This window comes from Delphinus delphis, chromosome 16 (assembly GCF_949987515.2).
Source record: "Delphinus delphis chromosome 16, mDelDel1.2, whole genome shotgun sequence".
NCBI classification, from domain to species: domain Eukaryota; kingdom Metazoa; phylum Chordata; class Mammalia; order Artiodactyla; family Delphinidae; genus Delphinus; species Delphinus delphis.
The window spans coordinates 76,210,145-76,216,144 of NC_082698.1; positions in this window are offsets into that span (position 1 = coordinate 76,210,145).

Consider the following 6,000-nt stretch of genomic DNA (forward strand, 5'->3'; position numbering starts at 1 on the left):
GAGAGGCCCGCGTACCACAAAAAAAAAAAAAAAAAAAAGAGGTAACCAAATACTGAGAGATAGCAAAGAGAAAATAAAGAATTGGTGTAAACATTAGTAGCATTTTGTCTTACAACTTGCCTGTTTCAGATTCTGCTAAAATCTATTTGCTACCAACATCTCTGAACTCCCCCTCATTCTGCATCCTCTTCCACAAGGGAAAAGATGATCTGTCACATGTATTCTTCATTGCCTGGTGAAACTTTGGATGTTCTGATATTTCTTTTATTACATTTTTTCCTTCAATATTTTCTTGACTTCAGTCTTTATTTTCAACTTTCATGTGTGTGTTTATATTATAAAATGTTTCAAGTTACTTCTCAAGTAAAGAGAGACTACAATACAAGTAAATTGACACAAAAATTGAGAGCCTGACTAAATTTTTTTTTAAACCCTTTTTTGTTGTTGTTGGCCTCCGTGCATGGCTTGTGGGATCTCAGTTCCCTGACCAGGGATTGAACCCAGGCCACAGCAGTGAAAGCCTGGAATCCTAACCACTAGGCCACCAGAGGACTCCCTATATTTTTTTAACCTTTTTTTTTTTCCAGTTGAAGTACAGTTGATTTACAATGTTGTACTATTTTCCACTGTGTAGCAAAGTGGCTCAGTTATACACAAATACACATTCTTTTTTTAATATTCTTCTCCATTATGGTTTATCCTAAGAGATTGGATATAGTTCCCTGTGCTATACAGTAGGTAGGACCTTGTTGTTTATCCATTCTAAATGTAATAGTTTGCATCTACTAAGGCCAAACTCCCAGTCCATCCCTCTCTCTCCCCCCTCCCCCTTGGTAACCACAAGTCTGTTTTTAATGTCTGTGAGTCTGTTTCTGTTTTGTAGGTAAGTGCATTTGTGTCATATTTTAGATTCCACATATAAGTCATATCATACGGTATTTGTCTTTCTCTTTCTGACTTATTGCACTTAGTATGATAATATCTAGTTGCATCCATGTTGCTGCAAATGGCATTACTTTGTTCTTTTTTATGGCTGAGTAGTATTCCATTATATGTGTGTGTGTGTGTGTGTGTGTGTGTGTGTGTGTGTGTGTGTGTACCACATCTTCTTTATCCATTCCTCTGTCGGTGGACATTTAGATTGTTTCCATGTCTTGGCTGTTGTAAATAGTGCTGCTGTGAACATAGGGGTGCACGTATCTTTAGGAATTATGGTTTTGTCTGGGTATATGCCCAGGAGTAGAATTGCTGGATCATATGGTAACTCTATTTTTAGTTTTCTGAGGACCCTTCATACTGTTTTCCTTAGTGGCTACACCAATTTACATTCCCACCAACAGTGTAGGAGTGTTCCCTTTTCTCCACACTCTCTCCAGCATTTGTTATTTGTAGACATTTTAATGATGGCCATTCTGGCCGGTGTGAAGTGGTACCTCACTTTAGTTTTGATTTGCATATCTCCAATAATTAGTGATGTTAAGCATCTTTTCATTTGCCTACTCGCCATCTGTATGTCTTCTTTGGAGGAATGTCTCTTAAGGTCTTCTGCCCATTTTTCCATTGGGTTTTTCTGTTGTCAAATGTATCAGCTATTTGTATATTTTGGAGATTAAGTCCTTGTGGGTCACATCATTTGCAAATATTTTCTCCCATGCCATAGGCTGTCTTTTTGTTTTGTTTTGTTTTCTTTTTTTATGGTTTCCTTTGCTGTGCAAAAGCTTGTGTGTTTGATTATCTCCCATTTGTTTATTTTTGTTTTTATTTCTGTTGCCTTGGAAGACTGACCTAAGAAAACATTGGTACGATTTATGTCAGAGAATGTTTTAGACCCTGGCTAATTTATAATGCTAATGAATGCTTCCTGAGGGGTTGAAGCCTCAGTTTCAGATTGGACTGGCAGAGCATGTAAATGCCTTATGGTTACAAAATTCCAGAGACCCTAGGAGATTTGGTCTAAAGGAGTGAACAGTTTACAGTCCATCTCCATAATAAAGAATGTAAAATTGTTTTGCATCTCTGTGAAATAGCAATTCAAAGTAAGGGTAAACTTGATCTGTTTTCTATTTCAGTGTTTCTTGCTTTACTTAATTAAGACACGTATTCTCTCTCATATCCTGTTTTGTTTTGTTGTTTTGGGTCATCTATTTTGAAGTAGGTAAGAGGAGGTAGGATACAACATTCAGAAAACTGAGTCGTATATATAAATCGTTCTTCTAGGGGCAAAGTCTGAGATTTTGTCCTGCTACTCATGCAACAGAGCTGAGAAAAATTCTATATATTTACTATATTCTAATATGTAACAATGCTACTTCATTTTAATAACTTCATCAGATCCTAATTTCTCCCTGGAAAGAGCGAGGTGACAGCATGACATTGCTCAGTGGAAGATTTTCTGTTTCTCATTGTATTAGACAATCACTACATAGTAAACTGAATGCCAGAATGGCAAAGGAGGTAAACAAGGCTATAAGCCCAGCTTTAGAATGGGGACTTTACCTTTGCTGTGACACAGAACAACAATAATCTCTTGATATTTATTATATCAAAACTGCATTATCCCTCTGGACTATTACTGTCATAATGGGCTATACATTTGCTTCAACTTCACTTACCTCAGTGATACATCATTATTTGCTACGACTGCTGCGCTTTCCACAAGGAGAGGGAAAAAAAGTGATTAATACGTGAGTTCCATCCCTAATCAAGAGCAAGTGAGAATGCAGGGACAGAGAGCAATGTGTTCTCAATTCCAGTGTCTTTGATGTGATTCTTTGCGTGTGTTTAAAAGACACCATCCAAAAGGGAATAAACTATTTAAAATGTGTATGTATTTTCAGACTATTATCAAAATCAATTTATTAAAAATTTAACATTACCTATATAAAATGCATGTTATTTTTAAAATATAAGTTCTATAACTTCTAAAAAATCTGATCTTCTTCAGTGCATGTGACCTTAAAATTATATATGTATGGGCTTCCCTGGTGGCGCGGTGGTTGAGGGTCCGCCTGCCGATGCAGGGGACGCGGGTTCGCGCCCCGGTCCGGGAAGATCCCACATGCCGCGGAGCGGCTGGGCCCGTGAGCCATGGCCGCTTGGCCTGCGCATCTGGAGCCTGTGCTCCGCTACGGGAGAGGCCACAACAGTGAGAGGCCCGCGTACTGCAAAAAAAAAAAAAAAAAATTATATATGTATGTATGTGTGTGCATGCATGTATGTATATATTAATATATAGAAATATGTGTGTGGAGATATATGTATATATCCAAATATATGTATGTGTGTGGATATATATGCACGCTATATATAATGTATCCACATGCCTACATACTTATGATTATAATGCCTAAACACTGGCTGCTGATACAAAATTCCAGCCTTCATTAAATTCACTCAAACATTTACTCATTTACTCATCCAACAACTAACTTACTCAACAAATATTTATTAAGCTTTTTGTGCAAGCCGTTAAGCTCATTGATGGATTTTAAAGTGATTAAGACTGGTGCTTGTCCAAAAAGAGGTTACAATCCATTAAAGGATATAAGACAACTATACAAGCAACTATTATAGAAGCAAGAATAATTAAGAACCATCTGATTGGTGCCAATGGAGTACTATTCTTTCACATAAATGGAAATTGGAAAATTTTCATGGAGGAGGTGACACCTAAGATATGTCAAACGATGAGGACAGTTCTAAAGGTTAAAGGAGAAGATTGGGACATTTAATCAGTGACTTAAGAAAATGCAAAGAGATAGGAAAGAAATTTTGGTTGAACTTAAGTGTCATCAAATTTGGTACAATGTTACCTATATTTTAGGAACTATTATGAGAGACGAAGTTAGAAGAGGCAATTAGGTTCAGATGGTAGAGGATCTTAAGTGTATGGCCAAAGGGTTTAATCTTCAATTTATAAGCAGAAGGGAGTTATTGGAGTCTTCAGATCACTGAGTAAAACGAACATACCTGGCTTTGTGGACTTAGGCTAACGGTGGCATAAACAATAGATTATTATAAGGAGAAGCCATCAAGCAGTAGGCTTGTGTCTGGGTCCACATGAAAGTGATAATAAAAGGTTGGATGATGATAGTGTGGAAATGTAAAGGAGAGGCAGCATGCATGTGTCTGTGTGAGCACAAACATGCATGCTTTTGGCATGGGGTTGCTGTTACAGACATGAGCAGATTGGGGTTTTTTTTGATAGTACAGGTTTAGGAGAAGTCAATAATAAATTACTTCTAAGCATCATGCTTGGGCAACTTAGACTATAGTAATGTCATTAACAAATATTGTAGGATAGGGAAATCAAAGGAAAACAGTTATAGAGAAAAAGAGGGAAGTTCTGGACTGAAGGATGGAAATTCTCTTTACTTAGGGGTCACTTTTGTTTTATTAAAAATTGTTAGGAAGTGCTCAATACCTGTTTTATGGATGAAAACTCATAGTTTCCTCTTGATGTGCTTCTTTTAACAATTTTTACCTTCACTTTGAAATTATTAATATTGAATCTAATGTACTGAAACTTATCTGTTGTTTTATATGTGTCTCACCATTCCTCCACGGAAATCCCCAAAAAGCCCAAGTGGGAATTATTTTACAGATGCATGTTTTACACCTTTTCAAGGGGTAAACCACTTAAAAGGATCCTAAAACCAGAGAGGCCCAGAGGCAATGTTCTCAGAGCCCACCCCATTTCACAGTTGGCCCTTGTCTTACTTTCCCTTTATTTTCCTTCCTTATCATGCTGCTTCTGAATCTACTGTTGAGCTCTTTTTGTACTTTTGGGCCAGTCTTCCTGAGCCAATCCTGTAGAGTATGAGAAGCACGGTAAGAGCTAAAGTAGGACCAATGTGCCAACGTGTTATCAGGACCACATTCCTTTTGGAGGTTTTCAGTGAGAATACATTTCCTTGCCTTTTCAGCTTCTGGAGGCTACACACATTCTTGGTACATGCCCCTTCCTCCACCTTTGAAGGCAGCAAAGTGGCATCTTCAAAGCTCTCTCTAACCCTCCTGTCACCCTCTTCCACCTATGAGGACTCTTTTGATTGCATGGTACCTGCTTGAATCATCCAAGATTATCTTCCCATCTCAGGATCCTTAAATTAATCACCTTTGTAAAGCCCTTTTGTGATGCAAAATCACAGTTTCAAGGATTAAGACTTGGATATCTTTGAGGTGGAGGTAGGGGCATTATTCTGCCTGCCACTTAGAATCCTTAGTGGTAGAACCCAGGAATCTGCATGTTTATGAGCTGTCCAGGTGAGTTTGTGCAAGTATGGAGGCTTGAGCTGTCAAAAGATTGTAAAGCCAGGCTTGTGGTCTTTGGCAATGTAATTCCTTCTAAAGTGTAGTACATTTCATAACTAGTACTTCCAATCAGTTCCATGTGCTATTCTCCATCGTCAAATTACCTTTCTAGAAATAGATATTTTGTCTCCATTATTTTTCTGATTCCTTGCCCTATCTCTGCCTCTCTAGCTCTTGTCTCAAAACCATCTGAAACATAGGCTGGGAAGGAAAGGAAACAGCCTTAGCTCCCACTGTTTGGGAATTAGGAGCATTTGGTTCTCCAGCTGTGCAAGGAAATACCCCAACTTTCCATTTTCCCTTCTGTATATGCCCTCAAACCTGCAAATTTTTGCTTGAGTTCACCTTACATGGACTATCTTAACTAAAAGCAGGAAGCCAAAGTCAATGCTGCACATTCCCAGCCACTTTTTCTAGAGCTGCAAGCAGTCACATGATCTGCCACGTAAGTTAGTAAAGTTAGTACAGGTGACTGTTGCACCTAATGCAAGACCAGGCTTTGTTAAATTTCAGAGTATGATATCCATTTCAACAGTTCCAGTCATCCAGCAGTAAGCCAGTGTCTTATATCTCTGTTATTAGAGCAGCATCTCACTTCAAGATGCCTATTTCTATCTTAAATAGAGTAAGCAAGACTGCAGCAGCAAATAGACCAAAAATATGTGTGCGGCTCATTACAATAGAAGT